The following is a 21,060-nucleotide window of genomic DNA, read 5'->3' as shown; positions in this document are numbered from 1 at the left end:
TACACACTCTATCAGGGACATACTCTGGCAAGGCTCTACATGTGGGTTGCCAAGAATGCGGCTGCTAGACCTGACCTTCCATTCCCCTCCGCTTCCTCCCTCTGTCTCTATAAGTGTGAGGACCTCTTCCTCCCTCTGGCCTCTCTCTGTTACAACACAACAAGCATTTTAACTTGCTAGTTACTGACCAGTTCTTTTGAGAGGGGTGTGAATTTGATAGATTAATACTGATTGGGGATTTTCTGGCCATTACAATCCCGAATCTGGCAACCCTAACAAATGAACTGATTACATTTATTGGGGAGGACTGGCAACTCAAAATTATGGAACGGTTTTGTGTTTACATCCATTTGCACTGCATGCAGTTCAGCCTAGCGTGCTGCTTCTACTAATCTGATTAGTAAGCATAAACAACTTCTGAAATTAGACCCGGCAGGGGGGTGCAGGGGTGTGGAGGTGAGGCCCCACTACAGCCAGGCCCCACAGGGCTAGAGGACACAGATAAGGAGCCGGCACAAGAACCAAACCTCCACGGCCCAACACCTTCAACGGGCATGGTCGATGCTGTCCATGCAAGGCCTGGAGCCACCTGGACATGTTTACTGGTTCTCTCAGGAGATATTCTCGATGGGATCACAGATCAGTGAGGTTCATTTCATAAGGATGAGAACTGACTCCAGTGCTAAACCGATGCCATACAGAAGTAGAGTCACCAATACAAAGGGACAAGGAATAAATATCCCAGAAACACGCAGATAGAGAGAGTGACAGTGAGAGAGTGACAGACAGATGGAGAGAGATCGAGGGAGAAAGAGTTTCTATGTCAGGGTGAATCTACCGAACAGCCTCGCTGGGATTGTGTGGCTGTTTCCCAACTCTCAACCAACACAAACACTTCCAGTCAACATGGCTCTCCTGGGGGGACACAATGGAGCAGGTAGAAGTGTGGGAGAGCACACTTCCTGATAAGGAGGAAGAGGAACAAAACAAACAAACGGAAGATAGGGGAGCATGGGGAAGAGGAGGATGCCTTTAAGTGAGAAGGAAGAGAACGAGGTGCAAGGAGAGAGGGGTGGTGGTGGTGGTGGGGGGGGAGGCAGTTGTGGTTCTACATTGTAAAGTTGCCAGATCGACCCCTCCCAGACTAGCCCAGCAGGGGTCTGGGGGAGTGGCACCACTGTCACATCTCATCAACACTCTATAAAAGATGAAGCTCCTTCTTTTATGTGGTGCTTTTCATCCTGCCAGCACAGCCTGCCCACAGTCATATGTTGGGCGATATGAGAGACAAGGCAGGAATGTTAGACATTATGTGGTACTGTATGGTGTGGTCCCCCCTTTAAGTGCATGCTGGGAAGTGTCTATGGCTATAAGAATGGCTTGTATTTATACGTATAAATAATGACAGTTGAGGAAAAGGTCTGGTATTATCTGGTATTGGTGACTATTCCATTTCAACAGTTGTGTGAATGTGTGCGTGTATGCGTGCGCACGTGTGTGTTTGAATCTGGTGGCTCTGGTTTCTTTATAGCTGTATAATCTTTCAGGACTGTGAACAATGTACTTCAAAGGCATGGGCAGTTCTGGTGTTTTACTGGTCTGGGTTAATGCAACACCTCCTCCGTGGAAAGAACTCATATTAGGAGAACCAGGGCCTGTGGGCAGATGCTGTGTGGAGAAGTGCCGTGTGGAGATTTGAGGTCTACACTCACCTCACAACATGATGGAACACACAGGAAAACCCATGCACCAATTCCGTAATGTCCTTGTAGGAATATATCCTTTTTTCATAGTAGCCTGTGGCTCGTTAATAGACTGCCACCGGTGAGGACATTTCAGAAGCTGACTTTATGGGCTCTTAGAATACGGCCCAGATAACAGAGAATCATATTCTACATATGCCCGTTTGACTGAGAGAAGCAGGTTGAGCTTGAGAAACACCATATGCTATCGACATCAACAGGTCGTGTGAGACGGATCAGTTGTGCAACCAGTTTGACTGGATAACAACACACAAGCCCTCAGTGAAACAAAACTAAACACCACACACATATTCAGACATTTCTTATCATCTGATAAGCTCTATCAGTACAGTAAGTACATAGTAGTTTTCATTGTCTAAACCACTGAGCATGTATGATCTGACCAGAGCCGGTGGACGGTTATTTTAAAAGAGGAATAATCATTGGAATAATTGCCCACTGAATATACATCAAATGAATAGCAAAGTCTCTTTCAGGTACCATTTGAGAATGCACTATTTAAAATTGTGAGTAGGGAATGGACATATTTACTATATGAATGTAAAAATGAATGTAATACTGTTATAACTTATTCTGAATAATTTCTGATGATGTTTATAATGATGTCTACAATGTTAACTGCTTTTAGATTATCATTGCTAAGTGATTTTTAAATTTGTTTTCTCTTTTTGTTGGACCCACCCCAGGAAGATTAGCATGTCCCACTATGGTGACAGCTAATGGGGATCCTTTTAACAATAAACAATAAACAGTACAGACATATCTGGATGGTTTGCCAAGCTTCACTCAATGACCAGAGACAGCCAGGTCGCTTTCAATCTCACATGTGAGTAACTGAAACAGAAGCGATCCCGCAAGAAGTAAACCCAATTTTGGATTAATGCCATGTAGATTGACATAGTAATGTGGGTTTTTTTCTATGTTGACCCAAAGTTGACATCCCTTCACCATGAACTCCCCATCAACTGTTCCTGGTGGAGCAGTGACATGTGAAAGTGACCATGTCTGAGCCTCTGTCCTTTGATTAGAGGAACCACCTGACCTGGGAGTCCAGCTCAGCTCAGGTTTGTTTACCTGACATGCAGGGCTAGGATTGGGGCATTCCAAATGGATCAAAGTTGAAGCGCCAAAAATGGAGACATCAGGCCTACGCCTTGAGTACGGCCAGAAGTTTATAACGCTTAATCTACTGTTTCTTGTACATTTTTGTACTCGCTGTGATATATTGTTTTTATTATTGTTGCTTGCTTTTTCCACAGGTACACTTGCACTTATAGCGGTTCATGTTGTTTAATTGTAACTTGTTTAACTACATGCTCTTATGGTTCTTCCCTTTGGCACTTACTTTGGTTGTTCACAATGTGTGCTTCATGTTTTGGCTACTCGCAATGTTTTTGTGGCTATCTTGTTGTTATGATCAGTGACCTAGGCACTTTGTAAAGCTCTCTCTTGGAAGTCGCTTTGGATAAAAGCGTCTGCTAAATGAATAAATGTAAATGTGTACTGTGCCACAGTAAAGAAGGCTGTGGAAGCCTTTCATTGGACGAGAGGGAGGTTATTCTTTGTGCTGCCCATTAGATAATTGGATTAACCACAACATGTTTTCTGGAGTGAAAAAACAGACAAAAAAAATACAAAATACTGTTAAAGGAATGAGAGAGTAGGATAGAGTTAGACAGAGGTTCATATAGAACTCAAAGGTTTATGTAGAACTCTGAGGCAATGTAGAACTCAGAGGTTCATGTAGAACTCATAGGTTCATGTAGAACTCAGAGGGTCTAGGCCACTCAGAGCAGCAGGACAGATGGAAGATATAGGCCAACGCTCTTAGCTAACAACTCTGACAGCGTTCAATAATATTAATGGATAGTGGATAATTTATCAGGTTTTCTGCACTATTGGTAGCAGACTGATGTGACAAAGGAGTAGCACCAATAATGACTTCTATTCCACAGTGTAAGACTTGATTTTGGGGCCATTCAGATGGTAAGCGGTAGGTAGGTTAAAAAGACCTGGTCATGAAGACCTCGGGAAACTCTGTTATTCCAGATTAGTGCCCGGCGAGTCCTGTCCATTCGCAGGACTTCCAGTCATGTGAGCTGGGTCGGTCAGTCAGTGTGGTTCGGAGCTGGGCGGAATGTTCCAGCACATGCTGCAGAACCAGGTGGGATTTATGAGGTGTTAAGAATGTTAGCTTCTAACCCAACCATAGCATACCCAGGCACAAATCAGTACATACATAACACACACACATGCACACCCGGATACAGAGACATACACACACACACAGCGCAGGTTTAACCATCTGGGAGCAGTCTACACTTTGCTGGCGCCATCGTGGTTCCCTATGCTTGTCTCTAAGCCTAATGTATAGAGGGGGCCAGGGCAATAAAAACATGCATACATTCATCAACACACACACACACACAGACACACACACAGTCAAAGACCACACGCCCTCTTTCACAAGCCACCAGGCCCAGCCACAACCCCTCCATCTTTATTTGGCCACAGGCAATCACACCTCCGCCCCCGACAGTACACCCGGTTCCTCTAACAATGGCCTACTCTTCCCCAGTCTGTGGCAGAGCTTCACATGTGGCTAATGGGAGCAGGGCTACTGTGGGCAGTGTTTCTATATGAGAGTGTGTGGGCACACCCTAAGACTCCATAAGTGACTGCCATACAGCCTGGGATCTTCAATACTTTAGAAAATGTCTGGGTAGATACTGTGATGCTGTCCTCTGATAGGCTGGGGTATTTTTCTAACCCTGTCAGACTCACAGGAGGACCTTCAGTGCCAGGTGGTCAATATGATTGATAGACTGTACATCTGGGCAAAACATTAAGCAGATTTGCACATTTGTCAATCATTCTCCGGCATACTGACTAAGATCGAATACACTGATTAATATTAAGCCAAGCAAGTGTAGTCATCGATCAACGAGCAAATATACATTGAGCACACATGCTTGCAAACACACACACACACACACACACACACACACATCTTTAGGATGAAAACATCCCAAATGAGCCCAGTATGCGCTCTTCTGTCTAACCATGCGATGAGCTACGACTGGACCTGCTGTTCCTGTATGGAGCACGCCTCTTCAACAGCCCAGGAGCATCTCTGATTGGACGAGGGGCTTCTTCTATTTGCTATACATCAGAAGGGTTGCTATATGCAGCAGGTGCAGGGGAAGGGAGGACATCGCCATGGCAACACGAAGCGGCGGGGGGTTTACGTGTTATGGTGCTATGATGTGACCGGATTATCAATGGAAGTTAGTACATGTGGCTTTTGTTCAGGGAAGGTGGGAAGGAGGGAGAGATGGAGGGAGGAGAGGGGAGAAGAGAACCAGTGGGATTGGGGTTAGGCAGGGAGACATGCCGAGCATCAGATCAAGGTGTGTTGGAAAACACACAGATCAGGAAAAGGTAAAGAAACAGGCCATGTTCAACCGTATCCAGCAAACCTCAACCCCTCGGATGGACGTTCACACGCGCACGTGCCTGCGTGCCCTCTCCCCTGACCCCAACTTGACCCTGTCACTCTGCTTCCACAGCCCACACGCCGATTAGCCAATCAGTGGGTCAGAGGGGTTTAGCATGGATTATTCTAACAAACAACATGCGCTAGCTGCCTGGTACTTAGACACGGCTATGATCTAGGAACGCTTCACTCCCGGCACCATTCACACAAGGTACAGTTGAAAAACGCAGAAGTCTAGGGGGTGACATCACAGGACAGAGAGAACACAAACTTACCCTTTACTGTCAGTGGGGTTTCCAGACAGCCCCCCCCAAGTCGTAGCCCAGTCTGTGTTCCTGGCCAGTTACAGATCGCCTGCCTGTCGGACAGCCTGGACGGGGACTGGGAAGGTGACAGGTGCCACTGAGTGCCGCTCTCCAAGATGCAGTGACATCACAGGGATCAGCAGACAGACATCCGCTCAGCTCAACTTCCGGAGACACTCGATAATCTACGGAACAACAAGAGAAGAAGACAATTCGGCATTTTGGCCTTCATACTTAGTCAAAATGTTCATCCAAATTGACGAACGACGCATGCCTTTTTCTAGAACAGGTTCATCAAAAGACACGACCAGTTGTTGTTAGTAGAGCTTTCTGTTAGAAGGGACATATGATTCGACACTTTACTGGCTCCATTGCCACTGGCTCCTGACTGTCTGCTTGGACATCAGCAGACACAGTACCATATCATACTCCAACATACACAATAAAACAAGGTCTGTGTTAAACTGGTTGCCTATAAGATAATTGTAAAATAAATGTGGGACAGCTTAAACATCATAATACCACAGTATCATTTAATGGTGTGTTTATTTATCATTCCTAAATACAGTAGCACTCATACAATCGTAGCAAATTCGTTTTTACAAGGAAATTACAGTTTAGCATTTGTAATTGAAGCATAGAAGACAAATAAGCGACATATTTGAGAGTTAGAATGCACAGCCTGGCTTGAGAATGATGTTGTTCCATCCACTAGAGTACCAGGGTTCCCTTCTAGAATGCTAATGATCTCAGGTAACTGATTGGTGAATTTAATGATTTCAAACTGCCAGATGCTATTGAGATTTTCAACATATCTTATTTACATTTACATTTAGTCATTTAGCAGACGCTCTTATCCAGAGCGACTTACAGTAAGTACAGGGACATTCCCCCCGAAGCAAGTAGGGTGAAGTGCCTTGCCCAAGGACACAACGTCATTTTGCACGGCTGGGAATCGAACTGGCAACCTTCCGATTACTATTCCGACTCCCTCACCGTGAGGGAGTCGGAATCTATGTATGTGTTATCTATGTATAACCCAGAAAGCTGTGATAATGACAAGACAAGGACTACAAAAAGAGTTGTGCTAAAAGAACAGCTCACAACAGAATTCGAAAGAAAAAAAATGCATTATCGCTCCAATGAGCATCTACTGGAAATGTGTGGTGTATCTGCATGGTGTGTGTCTGTGTGGTGTGCGTCTGTGTGGTGTGTGTCTGTGTGGTGTGTGTCTGTGTGTGTATCTGCATGGTGCTTGTGTTTAGTCAGACATATGTGAGTTTGTTCAATTGCACCCCTCTGGTTTGTAAGCACTTCCCATCAGTGGAGCCAGCACCTCTACAACTTAACGACGTTTACTGCAATCATGTATTTCTGGGGAGCCTATTTCAGAATGGTTAACACATTCAACATGCATTCTTGCCACTACTGTACCAAACCCCAGCTCTGTGTGAGAACTATATTTTCCCTATGTTACCTTGGAAACAGTCTTGTGATTTAGCTCCCGAGCAAGCGAGGAGAAGGCAAAGCCCCGCCCTCCTCCAAACAAGCAGACTAAAGTACACAAACACAAACCCACACGCACACACTCATAATCAAACGCACACAATCAAACACACACATGATCAATCACACACACACACACACACACACACACACACACACACACAGCCTCTTTTTCTATTCTACCCCACATGAATTACTGGTTGGAAAAAAAGATTCAGGGCCAGACGTTCAAACAAGATATCAATTAGTGACTGATTGCAGGCACCCTCATTATTTACAGTGTCACGGGGAAGGACAAAGTGTAGGGTTGTAGGACAACGTAGTTCAGCAGGAGGACCCGGAGCCTGGGCCACATGTCCTCTTGCACATCCTCCGTCATGCAGACAGCGCATCAGCTAGGAGAGGACAGGAAAGGTTGTATGTTTCTCAGAGGAGTGCGTGTGAACAGACTGGGACGAAGCCCGTCTGAAGTTCAAGTGATACATCAATTGACGTGACGAGATCTTCGCCTCAAAACAGACCCATCCGTGTGCCTTGTAGCCTGACCGTATAACCCAGCGCGTCGCACATCCATGCGTCACCCAAGTCCCTAGTTGACCTGCACAGCTTAGCTTGTCTCTGTTTAGCATCACAGAAAAATAAGGAGCTGAGTGTGCAAACAGAGCGTGAATCATACGGCACTCTCTTAAAAGACGAGTGCTGAGGTCAAATAGGCACCATGCTATGCCTGCGCCTCAGCTTTGGCTGGGTGGATCCAAGCCTTGATGTGATTGGTTGCTGGTGACCTCAGCTCCGTGAGCTATCTGGGCGCTATCTGATCCCCCTCAGAGATGAACGTAGATAGAGATTTATCTGGACCTCTACCCTCTCGCTACCTCACCCGCCCTACCCCGCAGAACCCCCCCCTCCCTCAGCCCCTTGAAACCCTCCCTAGTCCTTTCCCCAGCGCCCGGCACAAACATGGGGGGTGGGGTCGGGGTTTGGAAGCGGTATGCATATAACCTGTTTAATCATGTCTCATATTCACGTGATGAAAAATTCACCTAAAATTCCCTCTGTTTACACTACACAGACTGTGTTAGGTGCTCTTATCATGTTTCAAGTCAGCTTATTGTCTTATCAAGTGCACTAACGTTAATAAAATCAAGGAGGAGTCAAAGTCCACTAGCCACATCAGTCATGGTGGTATCCCTTGGCATCAGCTGACTCCCTATCTTCCAGAAGGAGTAGGAACATGGAATCATGGGATTTCGTCAGGGGAAGTTAGATTCTGTGTACTGCAACAGTGCATGTAGGTGTATGTGTGTATATGTTTGCCTGCGTGTGTGTGAGAGTGTGCATGCGTGAACGGTATGTGCCAATGTGTGCGTACACTTCTATTCCCTCCCTCTGAGTAACCAACACAGTGACAGGTCTTCTCTCTGCTCCCTGGAAGTCAAACAGCAGAAACAAAGGTGTGCCAACCAGAGCTCAACAACAATCCTCACTGATCAGAGGCACACACTTCAATGGGTCTCAGCAGGCTTAGGCTCAAGCTTGGCCTCAGTGGCAGTGGAAAGGTTCATGCTTAGGAACACCCCCACCTACCCCAGAACATACCGGAAAACAGTACGTTATGCTACTGTAACAAGAACAATTGTTTATTGAAGTGCATCTTTTACATATTTACAAGATGTATATCAGAGGAATCTCCCTCTCGAAGCGTCTGACTGGCTGCACTGTTTTCTTTTCTTCCTTTCTGTTGTGTTCGTTGAACTCTTCAGGTTTAAGGTACAACACACACACATGCACACACACACGCACACACACAGACACACACATGCAAGCCCTCACATGTATTCAAATCTGCTGCCGGGCTGAACAGGTCTGGTGAGACGTACATGAAGAGTTTACCGACAGCAGTGCATTGTCACATCATCTGTCACTGACAGCTACGCCTGTCTCTGAACGCACAATGAGCGGGGAGAAAGAAAGAGAGAGCGAGACAGACGGACAGAGAAATATAGAGCACGGTGACTAAGCAGTCGGCGCCCCTTTAGGGGCATCTCCTATGTAATGTACAGTATGTGAGTTAGCTAAGGCTGAGGGTATGTGAGGAGACCGGTGGCCGGCCACATTGGTGACTAAATTCAGAAACTACCCTGGGAAAGCTACAGATGCCCATGTTCCCTCCCCTTGAGCTAGCCTGTTTAGAATTGATTTGCTTTTACATGGATATACGTTTCTCTCTCCTATAATCTCACTCTCTCCTTACCCCTCCCCCCTCCCCTCCTTACTGCTTCACCTCCTCACACCCTCCCTTCTTTCCTTTCCCCCCCACACTCCCTCACCCCCTTTGCGTTCTACCATACGTTCTACCATAAGAATGTCTGGACACCTCCAAACAAACCTATATATACATATGTGCTGTACAAATATAAGAGAGAACAGACAGTGCTATGGGTTGGCGCATTAGGGTATGATGAAAAGTGAACTGCAGGGTATTATGACCCTGAGGAAAGTAGTGGTGTGTAATGTACAATAATTAACCGTCTACGATCTGAAAGCACAAGCGACAGCAGACTACATAAGCTTGTCGGGAGTATTGAGAAAGGAAATCCTGCCAGGTTGGTTGACGTCTCTTGCGGTTCGAAAGTGCTGGATCTTTCGACTTTGACTAGTGACAACCCACACGGATGGGTGACAACATATTAAAAACACAGCCTTTCGTTTAAACCTAGACTTACACCCTCTCTCTCTCTCTCTCTCTCTCTCTCTCTCTTTCTCTCTCTCTCTCTCTCTCTGGGTCAATGAAAGGGTGAGATAGTAAAGAGAGCTGTGCTTGTGCCTTGTTTTAGGTCCATTGGAAGGTGTCCAGACATTCTTATGGGAGAATCAGAGGGGGTGAGGTGCAAAGGGGAGTGAGGGAGTGAGAAGGAAGCGTGGAGGGGGAGAGGGGGAGAGAGAAAGAGGGGAGAAGGGCTGAGGGGGAGTGAGGGGGTCGTTGAACAAGATCAACTTGAGGGCTGAGAAAATCAGTCGACCTGTCAATTTTACACTGGTATGGAAACACACTGGTATGGGTTATAGCACTACAGTCTCACCCTATGGAGAAAAAAAACCTGCCTAGTAATAAGAGTGGACTGAAGACTATAAATGTAAAGCATTTGGTGAAGCACACTATTTACTGTGCAGCAAAAGGGTGTGTGCTGGGGGGAGGGAGGGTCGAGTAGAAGAACATGATGTACTATCCAGGGACCAGAGAGTAGCAGACAGTGTACACCACACACACATACACACACACACACACACACAAACACACATCCAGTGGAATAGAGGTCACTGATAAAAGCTTGCATTTGCTCAGTGTGTAGCTCTTCTGAAGAGATAACAATGTTCTATGGCTACTTTGGGTGTGTTACGCAAACTGGTGACAGACACACATACACACACTAACAAACACACACACACACACACACACACATGACTGCTCCAGGTAGCATGTTGGTGGGGCGGGCGAGGTGCATGTCTGATTACTTTTGGACTCCATAGCAACTGTTCTAGTGGGCTTTCTGTATACATCTTATGTAATACTGGCAAGTCTCACCTGGAGCCCAGTTAGGAATGACTGATAGAAGGAAACGGGGAAGGAGGAAAGACAAGATGGAAAGAGAGATGAGTGGAGGAAGGAGTAGAGGTGGAGGAGCTAGTGTGTATGTAATACATGGTTCTGCTCTAATGTGTCAAGAGTTCAGACTTTGACACACTGCACAACTCACTCCATGTGGAAGGCAAACCACAGCCAGGCTGTGAGAGAGAACATTTCAATTTGGGGGGGGGCTCGTCCTCCGAGAAGGTGGGGAGTCTGGGACATCCCTGGTGGGGGGTCCTGTGCTGTTAGAGTACCCACAATGGGAGCTTGTGCCACCCCCTCTGTGGAACTACAGTTCCATGCTAATATCACTTTTACCAAAAACATAAAGCACGGACCGTGTTTGCAATCCAGGTCAAGACTCACTCTGAGAGATGGGTCACGCTTCTGAACAGGAAACACGACACCACACAGATGCCGTCAATAGCAAACATAACGCCCAAACGTACTTTCTGTGAATGTGTCAACAAAAAGCAGGTACAACAAGATCTCAAAATTAAGAATGTTATAAGTTCAAGTGCTTCATACATGAAAATAAAAAAACAAGACAGTTGTACTTTTGCTCCTGTTGAAGAGAGGGGCCCTGAAGAGTGAGAACTCATTAGCGAATCAACAGCCACGAGACACAGGCAATCAAGTTTCCCAATCAGACTTCACGAGACAAACTTGTGCATGAGCCGCTCTAGGGACACTCTTCCTCTTCTCCCTGGTTCTCTCTCTCTCTCCATTCTCTCTGCCTTCCCTGGTCTCTCTCTTTGTTTCTCAAAAATACTTTCTATACTCCTCCTGGACACCTTGTGCACTGTAAGTACTCTCTTCCAGCCACTCATTCATTACATATTCATTTGGATGTTCTCTATGACACTTTAGACAAGACACTTGACACCACTAATGCCAGAAATGACATGACACAATTAGTATCTTGTCACGTGTGTCGTCATTTGAGAAGCACTCCCCGCCGTAGAAGCACTACCACAGGATGAAAAATGTGTGCATTTTAACCCACACATGATGCAAGTTATCATAACTAAGCCGTTTGTCTCACACACACACACATGCAAACCGACCCCGACCCCCCCAAAGCTGTAAACCTAGGGGAAACACTGGTATGTAAGGATGGTAAGGATGAATAGATAAGGCTTCAGCATGCTGGTATGATAACAGAGTACAGCTGCTCTATTAACACACAGAACTTCAGACTCATAAAGGCATGCATCTGTCTTAGTGTGTGTGTGTGTGTGTGTGTGTGTGAACTTGTGAGTGTGTTTAAGTGTTAAAGGTGCAATGGCCATGGCACACAGTACTGGAGCAGACTCCATGGCATCAGGCAGGATGCATTAATTACCATATGCTTAGAAATAACTGACAACCACAAAGACTGTACTGTTAAATTAAGTGTGTATGATTTGATCATCCCCCTGGGCAACACAGTGTGTCTTAAACATTAGATCAAAATATCTCAGCAGGAGGAATGTCCAGAAGGCAAGACAAGTGACCAATCAGGGCCGAGAACTTGGTTCGGATTATCTCCAAAGACCTGTTGAGTAGCCAGTCTTTTTGGTTTACTGTTCTGATCTCTGACTTGCACAAAGACTAATGTCTCTCCTCCCCAATACACTGGGGAAATGTGTGTGTGTGTGTGTGACTGTGTTAGTTTGTTGGGGGTGGAGAGTTGGCAAGAGCTTGTGCCTTCGCTGTATAGGGGACACATGTGGTTTCAATTTGGTTTGCCCTAGCCGGAGGCACAGAGAGAAAGAATTACAACTAGGATACATAGTTTGTACACATGTCACATGCAGGCCATCAAGCTGAGGGACACAAAAAAAATGTATGAAACTACTCAGCACATTTGTCAACTGCCCCTCAACTCGTGCTCTCTCAAAATGAGAACAATATGTACACTCGAGGCAGAAAGCACATTTCACTTGTTTTTTCGAGCGTTTCTTGAAAATGTAGGTTTCGGTTCCAGTCCCCAAGGCCTTCCTAGCCTGCCCCCATCTGTGGCAGCCTGACACAGCTGACTCCACTTACTCAAGGTTAAGGTTAAGGTTAGGGTTCGTATAAGTGCAAAGTCACAAATGTGAAAAAAGTTGTTTCTTTGGTACAGGTCCAGGATCAGATTACTCTGTTACTGTAAAGATCCAACCCTAGCCATAGGGGTGGGGCACTAAGTCTTGACTTAATCTCTCCTACTAATAAGATGTTGAAGGAGGGAACTGGACGCTACCTTTGACCATGCAGGCCAGAACTGGATTCACTTTCAGCGTTCATTAGAGCTGCAGATTCTACACACATTAAGAGCAGGCCAAATGAGACTGCAGTGACAAACCAAGAGTGATGTATTTCTGGCTGTAAATCTGTACAGGATAAGTGTGGTTGTGTGTGTGTGTGTATAAGGGCTAGCTCAAGGCCTCATGCTGTGGTGGTAGTAAAGCACCCTTGGTTTAAGCAGTGAGTTCATCTGTCTTTTTATGATGCAATAACTGCCTCCAATACAACTGGCAGCTGACAGTTCCTTGCTGAGTGTACTGAGCGCCTTGCTACTGGGCTCTGACTCACTCAAATACTACTGGAGTAGCCTCCAAAGGATCCCATTTGTTAAAAGATACTACATAGCACAGGTCGAAGTGTTCTTTGTTGTATCCAACTTGAAGCCGTAACCAAAATCTTGACAATATTTTAGTATTTTTTTCTGACCCAAAAAGTTATTTATTTGTTTCTAAGATAAATCTACCTCAATTCCATCATCAGAATCAGAATGGGTTTTATTCGCCATGAAAGTTTGCACAGACAAGGAATTTGCTTTGGCAGGAAGGTGCAAACATTAAACATATAGGAATCTAAAATTTAAATATGAGGACTAACTATACTAAGGGTACATAACTAGCAAACTAAGGGTACATGACTAGCAATGGAATTAGATTAAAATAAACTATACAATAAAATATAAAATAAAATCATGTGCAAACTACAGCATGAGCTGTAAGCACACAAAACGTAACTAGTTGAAATAAAGAAAGTTTTAAGGGGCAGCAAAGCTACAATTGCTTGTGTGTGTGCACGTGCATGCATTTGTGTGTGTTTGTTAGGGAAAGGAGGGAAGACAATCTGACTCAGCCAAAGAGAGTTTAGGAACCAAATACCTGAGGCCACCAAAATAAACACAGGTACGGGTAGGAGGTAGCTAGCCGTGACGGTACAGCACAGTGTGACCTAGCCTGGACCTGTTGACTGAAAAACACTTCATTTCTTCCTGTTCATAGCAGGGCTCCAGACTAACTTTTTTTACTAGGAGCACCGTAGCCCCTGACTGAAAATGTTAGGAGCGCAGCAGAAAATTTAGGGGCACACCTTTAAAATCGACCTGCAATGCAATTATTAATGTGACTAGAGAGGGTACAATTTCTGGGGAAATTGTGGGGTGTGCTTACGTTGGTTGCAGATGGGTCATTTTTACAACTGATATACAGCGACGCACCACACAAGCTTGAGTTTAGATACATTATCTAATGTGACATTACGTACTGTATGCAGGTCTTAGCTATGCCTTAAATGTATGAGGCACTTATCAATCAGTCCTCCTAGAAGGGGCGATTTTAGACCCTTTTTAGGGGTGCTCAAGCACCCCTAAATTTAATCTCAGCACCCCTAAAAATAATAATAATTAAAAAAATAACAATTATTATTGTTTATTATCATTTGATGCTGGTAGTCCTTAGTTTTTTCATTCATGCAATATTTTGCATAATAATACATAAATGAATTAATTGTTATCCATTGAAATTAGGGATTTATTAGCAAGGGGTTTTTGCACTTTTGCAAGGCACTGTATTCATGTCACATTCTCATTGGGGGCTGAGCACCCCTGAAGGTCTGATCCTAGAATCGCCCCTGTGACCTGCACCACACTTGCTGAGCAACAGCGCAAACACATGCAGGGATACAGTAGCTAACAACGCTAGTGCTAAATAAGTATTTAGCTGCTCGGCTCCATGACGCCGGGTAAGAAGGGCTCGTGAGACAGCTCACCAAAAGAACGAAGGGGAACCCACTTGTCTGGCAGATTAAGACATGTTCGTAGGAACTTAGCGAAAAATAGCCTAAACATTCCAAGACTTTTAGCTACTGTACTAATGCTGAGGGCTCACTGATATCGCTGTCTTGCTAGAACGTGGTATCTATGCGTCGTTGATAACGTGTGCTGACGTTGTGCACACCCAATAAATTCAAAATGTGTTGGTCGCACATGCGCAGGTACTAAAAAACTGGTCGCAGTCTGGAGCCCTGCGTTGCATCCCTAACATGCCACAACACACTGATATTCATACTTATTTATGCCAAATTGACTAACAAATTTCTCCTCAGGGAATGGCTTGGGCTGCAGAGGGGTCACTGGGGTCGAGGGGCCACCTCTATCACGTCACCAGGAATTTACTCTTCTATCAGTCAAGGATGGTGACAAACCATGCAAATGAAGGGATCCAAGGCCTGGATAGGACAATAAGGGTGTCCTCTCTGATGGCAAAATCAAAACAGATTCATGACGTACAATGTTGTATAGAGACAATAGATAACAAGACAGTGTGTCAACTGTCTCCATCTCTTATTTTGGCAATTAGTCCTCTAATTACCTAACGGCATATGACATCATACAACATTGTAAAGGGTGAGGGTTATAATAAGGGCTAGACATAATTTTAGCTATAAACTAAAATTAAAATAAACTAGTACATTTAAGGGATCAATAGCAAAGAAGATGACAGACACAACAGACATAGACACTCTTCTGTGAACACGCAAATGCATGCACAGAAGAAAGAAAATCCAACCCACAGTTGCTGAACTGTATGTTTAGAGGGGGGTAAGGGAAGTGGCTAATAAGTTTGATATCTGATTGTACTGGGAGCTAGTCAGGAAACACAGTGACAGACCAGTTCAGAATGATGGATGGCTAAGTACTGAGGCCAGTCTGAGAATAGCGTGACACTGAACTCTAGAGAATACATAGGCTATGTTCAACAACATCTGTATTCATGTCACATTCTCATTGGGGGCTGAGCAGACATCTCCGCCTGGATGACCGAGCACCACCTCCAGCTGAACCTCGCCAAAACAGAACTTCTCATCATCCCGGCTAAACCCTCCATCTCCCACGATCTCTCAATCACCCTGGGATCTGCGACGGTGACCCCTTCATCCTCTGCCAGGAACCTTGGGGTTACCATGGACGACGAGCTCTCCCTCACGGCCCACATTGCTGCGGTCTCCCGTCGTGTAGATTCACCCTCTACAACATCCGGAAGATCAGGAGATACCTGTCTGAGCACTCCACCCAGCTGCTAGTCCAAGCACTTGTCCTCTCCAAGTTGGACTATTGCAACTCGCTGCCGCTGGTCTCCCAGCATGTGCAACCCGCCCCTCTCCAGAGGATTCAGAACGCAGCGGCCCGCCTGGTCTACAATCTACCCAGACGCTCCCATGTTACCCCGCTCCTCATCTCTCTCCACTGGCTACCTATCATGGCCCGTATCAGATTCAAGACCCTGGTACTGACCTTCCGAGCAGTGAACGGGACTGCACCCGTCTACATCAAGTCTCTCCTGCAGCCTTACACCCCCACCCGTCACCTACGGTCTTCTTCAGACAACCGCCTGGTGTTCCCACCGCTCAAGACCGCCCGGTCCCAACACAAGCTCTTCTCCTGTCTGGCCCCCCAGTGGTGGAATCAACTCCCCACCTCCATCAGAGACACTGACTGTCTCTCCACCTTCAAGAAAAGGCTCAAGACGCACTTGTTCCGGGAGTACAACGGTACTTAGGAATGGTTCGCTTGACCCGATGTTAGTTTCCTCAAGGATCACAATGACTCTTGCTTAGAGACTTGTTGCTCTTGTGGTTAGTGGTAACTGATTTAAATTGTTGTACTCGCTGTGATATATTGTTTTTATTATTGTTGCTTGCTTTTTCCACAGGTACACTTGCACTTATAGCGGTTCATGTTGTTTAATTGTAACTTGTTTAACTACATGCTCTTATGGTTCTTCCCTTTGGCACTTACTTTGGTTGTTCACAATGTGTGCTTCATGTTTTGGCTACTCGCGATGTTTTGTGGCTATCTTGTTGTTATGATCAGTGACCTATGCACTTTGTAAAGCTCTCTCTTGGAAGTCGCTTTGGATAAAAGCGTCTGCTAAATGAATAAATGTAAATGTAACAACAAAGGCTCAGAAACAACCCAGCATTCATAAACATCTATTCAACTGTACACATTTTTTAAGCGAACAGGTCAAGAAAATATCTCAGGTGAACCGAAAATCAAAGTTCTCAAGAGCAACTGAATTAAACAAACAAGTAATTCATTAATAATTGGTCTTGTTTGAATAAAGAAATCACATTGAGTTTTAATCATTATTGCCCCTTAATCATCAGAACAACAAAAAATTCAATTACAGGAAATAAATGTGTAGCCCCACTGATCAGCTTATCGTTATCCTAAAACCGATTAACAAACCCGGCAACCGTAAAAACACCAGTGAGTCTAATCTTTAAACATTCAGGATTTTATAATATTAATAAGGTAGATAAAAATTTAAGACTGAACCACTTTACCTCCTACAGGTCAACACACACAAAATAAAGGGAGTTGGCTACTCTTTGCGTAGTTTGTACCATGAAGTTAGTAGGTAATTTTTCTGTAACAGATAAATAATGAGTAATGAAACTCTTTCTGATCCTTATGTTGACAAAACAACACACTGTGTTAAACCACGTATTGAGGTTTGACCATCAGTCGCACCATATAGATAATTTCTCTACAACTAAAAGAGAAATAAAGAAAACATAACCAAGTCCTAAAACAAAGTCATCCAGGTGCCAAGATGTGCATAAAGTACATGCTTGATTTGGGTGCCACTCTTGGGATGGAAATGCATGCCAGATAATTTATAAACATCCTTGATCATCATTAGATTCATGTGTACCATCATCTGTACAATCTGAAATATTTTTTAGATTGTAGGATTGCAGTCCTGAATAACCCTGGTTCATACAAGCACATAATGGCTGGTTTTGTTTGAACTTCAACCCTGAAATCTAACCCTTAACTGTAAATCATTGGCATGTTATATACAAACCAGATACATAAAAAGTAGACTATGTCATCATTTTTGGCCCAAATGCTTTTTTCTCATACTTGTGCTTTTAGTTCCCATGGGAGCTTATCTAAAGCAGACACTGCTTAAGATGTTTCCACAGATGCAAGACATAGATCATGTATTAAATATAGCCTATAAACACGTTATCTGAACACCAGGTCGCAACAGAACTGGTAAATAATCACTCACCATCTTACTTGGTACCAAGACACAACAGAAGAAGTCTATTCAGTCTAAAACACAGGGAAACTCCTATTCTATAGGATCATGCTATTCAGAAGTTGGAATGGTTAGGCGTTCAGAATGTAAAACATCAAGTGACCAATCAGATGAAGCCCCGCCCTAAACGGGAAGTTTAGCCATTAGCAGGCCATTAGAGAGGGTGGATGCTTACTTATCCGTCTTTGGAGCTGTTTGTCCAGTCTCTGATGGTGAGGAATATCCCTTCAGCATGAATCTGTAAACAGATGATCCTGCTAATCACATCTGAGGATGACTGGAGACTGCAATACAGAATCTTCTGAGGTATAATACAAACATTCCAAACTAGAGAACTCATAACCAACTCGTAAATCATTCGTCTTGGAATTTGGGTGATTCTCTATCATACTAATGCTAACAATAATAATAACAAACAATAAAATCATAGAAATTATCACTTTAAAAAAAAGAACAATTTTATGCTGGAAGTAAAATGAAAATGAACACTAGCAACTATGTTGTACTTATGTCATGTGACACAAGTAGTTCAACAATAGTAAGAATTTAAACAGACAAAAAACATTTAGAATGTTTAGCATTTAATATGTCACTAACAGGAGTCATGTGTTTCAGCAGTCATAATTTGACAGTGTATGTGTGTTTTGTGTCCACTGCATATCTGTGACATCCCCACTAATTCCTTAAAGAGAACAAACACACTGCTCCACCACTGGTCCCGATATACAACAAATACAGCTCCACCACTGGGCCAACCACACAACACAGCTCCCAACACTGGGCCCACTATGCAACACATACAGATCATTCACAGGGTCCACTACACAGCAGCTCCACCACCACTTAGCCATCAGCTTGCAGTCAATTGCTAAAATAAACGTATGTGACCTCAATAATATAGACAGGAACGGAATTTCAGGCCATTGTTTAATGCATACAATAGCCCCTGTTTATTGCATGTGAACATAGTGGTTCAGAGTGGGTCCGTCCTTTAATGTGTTCCCTAGACCACTTCCTACTGTGGAGGAAACGCCTGACGCCGGCCCTACAGGGCCCTCCCTGAGAGAGGAGACATATTAGGTCCTCATCGCACTGATGTAGGCTTTCCTGCCAGAGAAACAACAGACATCCCAAGTACTTAAAAAGAGTGTGTGAGACAGAGAGGCAGACTGACAGACAGACAGACAGACAGACAGAGACAGAAGAAAGACAGACACTGGGACAGAGTAAGAGAGAGAGAGAGAAAGAGAGAGAGACCGAGACAGAGAGAGAGAATGGAGGCAGACAGATCGACAGACAGGGAGTAAGGAGGCTGAGTGACTAAGCAGTGTGCCTCTCCTCTGTAATGTACATGAGCTGGACAGGTGAAAGATGAAGGGATTTGAGAATAGGAGACAACCACATGGATGACTACATTCAGCAAATGGGAAGCTGCAGAAGGGCAGGTTCACTAGGTTACAAAGGAGAGGCTCTGCCATGTAAGTGAAAGAGAGACATGTAAAGACTGAATGAGAGACAAGAGGAAATTGTGTATTACTAAAAAAAGCTCAAATCTATTGTGGTTGTGTGGTCAAATTATGTAACACAACTTGCTCAGTACATTATGTGCTTTCTTGGCAGACAACATGTCCTACTGGGACATAATACTTAGGCATTTGATTTGATCTGGCATTACAACAGTAAGAACATATTTGTGGGAAATTATTTTGGTGATTTCACTTGATTTCTCTCCATTGGTCTGAGTTCTGTATGCTATCTTCTGCCTGTCTGTAATAGTAAAAATGCGAGCTATGGGAAGACATGCTGCAGTCATCCGGACAGAAAACTGAAACTACCCAGCTCTCCCAGCTCTACCGGATCGGCCTCTGACGCAACCGGTGCAGTGGATTCAGATTGGGACATCAGCTGCGCAGCCGAGTTATGTAACCCAACTCTCTCGCTATAGGCTACACTTCATTTTTTCACCCTCTCATGGAGATCAACCCCGAAAGCAGGACACGGACGTCGTCGCTGCCTGGGAAACGCCAAAGGAGGCCACGCTTGACCGCGGAACAAGCAGCAGTTTATGAGATGAGAAAAGCGCTCGCTACAGAAGGGAGTTTTAACGTAATTCCGTGTGACTGCAAATGCAAAACCCTGTTTAATGTTGGCCACTCGCTGTTGAAAATATAGTTTATATTTTCTTTCCGTAGAGATTATTTAATAGGACTTAATTTAGCTTGACAACAGTCTGATCAAATTGTTGCACTATAACACTGTAACAAACGTATATTCATACATAAAACAAACCACGTCAAAAAGAACAGGAGCCTGGTCTAGCCTACATGTCGTATGGTACTGGATATAATATCCAGTACCATACGATAGGCTAGGATATTCTTCATAAAAATGCTACTATTATTACAATTAACCTAGTTACCAATAAGGTTATTAAGTAGGCCTAAATGAATACCTATTTTACTACTGGACAATTTTCAGAATGCTGCAAGTCGCCTGTTAGTGTTACTTTACTGTGTTCATGGCATCTGAAGTGTTTGCCTTTTGCCAAGTGTCCCAACCCGCCTTTAGGCCTACCCTATCATACTTCCCCCTTCAGCACGATCAGACACAAAAATTGAGTAACTTTAGAAAAGTCTTGAGGGTCTCTCATGTCTGGGCCTACTTAATCTGCACATTTCGTTGTGCAGCGAGGGAACATTAACGTGGTTACAAGCCTGACCTCGTGGATGTACGGAATTGTTATGGAGCATGTCTTTCATGTAGGCCTAGTCTAACAACAACAATAACATGCAGCTCTCACTACTGAGTTATTGCATACTACTGTATAAGGTAGGCAACTGTTTCAAAAGTCCTTTTAAAGGTTTTGCTAGACTATTTGCTAGTCTATGCAACTATGCTCACGCCCCCCCCCCCCCCCCCGCCAATCAAAAATGTTCAGTACCTAAATTGCCACGCTGCATGCACACTTTATGATGAATATGTGTCA

General features: G+C 44.4%; 1 protein-coding gene across 4 annotated transcripts in view; it reads right to left on the bottom strand.

Annotated features, from left to right (window-relative positions):
• The window catches only part of LOC134008844 (thyroid hormone receptor alpha), a 37,742-nt gene that overhangs the window by 16,120 nt on the left and 562 nt on the right, over window positions 1-21,060 (bottom strand). For all 4 annotated transcript variants that reach the window (XM_062448434.1, XM_062448415.1, XM_062448407.1 and 1 more), the window contains one exon: window positions 5,527-5,749. The gene's annotated coding sequence lies outside the window, so the exon portion shown is untranslated. The remainder of the gene's footprint in view (window positions 1-5,526; window positions 5,750-21,060) is intronic.

The sequence above is a fragment of the Osmerus eperlanus genome, chromosome 2, assembly GCF_963692335.1.
Source record: "Osmerus eperlanus chromosome 2, fOsmEpe2.1, whole genome shotgun sequence".
Taxonomy (NCBI): Eukaryota; Metazoa; Chordata; class Actinopteri; order Osmeriformes; family Osmeridae; genus Osmerus; species Osmerus eperlanus.
Note: the sequence above shows the minus strand (reverse complement) of the source record. Positions and strands in the feature narration are given on the sequence as shown.